The sequence below is a fragment of the Micropterus dolomieu genome, unplaced genomic scaffold (assembly GCF_021292245.1).
Source record: "Micropterus dolomieu isolate WLL.071019.BEF.003 ecotype Adirondacks unplaced genomic scaffold, ASM2129224v1 contig_12369, whole genome shotgun sequence".
In the NCBI taxonomy this organism is placed as follows: Eukaryota; Metazoa; Chordata; class Actinopteri; order Centrarchiformes; family Centrarchidae; genus Micropterus; species Micropterus dolomieu.
In genome coordinates this window covers 1-1,393 of record NW_025741355.1, presented here as the reverse complement: position 1 = coordinate 1,393, position 1,393 = coordinate 1, and the positions used below count along the sequence as shown (strand labels likewise).

At 55.9% G+C, this 1,393-nt stretch overlaps 2 non-coding genes across 2 annotated transcripts; both read right to left on the bottom strand.

The window, feature by feature from the left end:
* Window positions 1–393: 393 nt before the first annotated feature.
* On the bottom strand, window positions 394–512 carry LOC123966054. The gene has a single exon (XR_006823862.1). It is a non-coding gene; the product is annotated as a 5S ribosomal RNA (ribosomal RNA).
* Window positions 513–1,119: 607 nt separating this feature from the next.
* LOC123966055 lies at window positions 1,120–1,238 on the bottom strand. The gene has a single exon (XR_006823863.1). It is a non-coding gene; the product is annotated as a 5S ribosomal RNA (ribosomal RNA).
* Window positions 1,239–1,393: the final 155 nt, after the last annotated feature.

Genomic DNA, 1,393 nt, shown 5'->3' with positions numbered 1-1,393 from the left:
ACAGCAACAAGGCCACCTTCAGCCGGAGGTCCTCACTCACAAACAGACGCTCATTCCTGGGTGGACATTCAGGAAAAGGATCCAGTCCGCCTGGAAGTCCCTAGCCAGGATCAGACGCTCTCCCGTCCAAGTCCTAAGCAGGCCCTGCCAAGCCTGGCTTCCGAGATCAGGCGAGATCGGGCAGTCCCAGGCCGGAATGGCCGTAAGCTGCCTTTGCACACCCCAGAAGGGCCTTCAAAACACGATGTAACATTTACACAGCACTGTGTACAGGATAGGGAGAAAAAGAAGCAGCAGCAGCAGCAGCGCCCCCTGCTGTTTCCTAAAGAGACGTTCAAAAGATCTCCTTTCACCGAAGCGCCCTCTGCCGTTTTTCGAAGGCGAAGCGAAAAAGGCTTACAGCACCGGGTATTCCCAGGCGGTCACCCGTCCAAGTACTAACCAGGCCCTGCTCTGCTTAGCTTCCGAGATCGGACGAGATCGGCCGCTCCCAGAGCGGTGTGGCCGTAAGCCACTCAGGCGCCCCCAAACGGCCCTTCAAAAGATGTTCTACGGCTAATTGACAAAAAACGTATTCTGCCCATAATGTCCAAGGTGCTCCAGAGTCACTTGGAATCCACAGGCACTGATTCCTGGGTAAACATCCAGGAACCGGGACACCGTTCACGCTGGCAGTCCACAGGCAGGAATAGGCACCCGTTCCCGGGTATGGGTACAGCGACAAGGCCACCTTCAGCCGGAGGTCCTCACTCACAAACAGACGCTCATTCCTGGGTGGACATTCAGGAAAAGGATCCAGTCCGCCTGGAAGTCCCTAGCCAGGATCAGACGCTCTCCCGTCCAAGTCCTAAGCAGGCCCTGCCAAGCCTGGCTTCCGAGATCAGGCGAGATCGGGCAGTCCCAGGCCGGAATGACCGTAAGCTGCCTTTGCACACCCCAGACGGGCCTTCAAAACACGATGTAACATTTACACAGCACTGTGTACAGGATAGGGAGAAAAAGAAGCAGCAGCAGCAGCATCAGCAGCAGCAGCGCCCCCTGCTGTTTCCTAAAGAGACGTTCAAAAATTCTCCTTTCACCGAAGCACCCTCTGCCGTTTTTCGAAGGCGAAGCGAGAAAGGCTTACAGCACCGGGTATTCCCAGGCGGTCACCCGTCCAAGTACTAACCAGGCCCTGCTTTGCTTAGCTTCCGAGATCGGACGAGATCGGGCGCTCCCAGAGCTGTGTGGCCGTAAGCCACTCAGGCGCCCCCAAACGGCCCTTCAAAAGATGTTCTACGGCTAATTGACAAAAAACGTATTCTGCCCATAATGTCCAAGGTGCTCCAGAGTCACTTGGAATCCACAGGCACTGATTCCTGGGTAAACATCCAGGAACCGGGACACCGTTCAC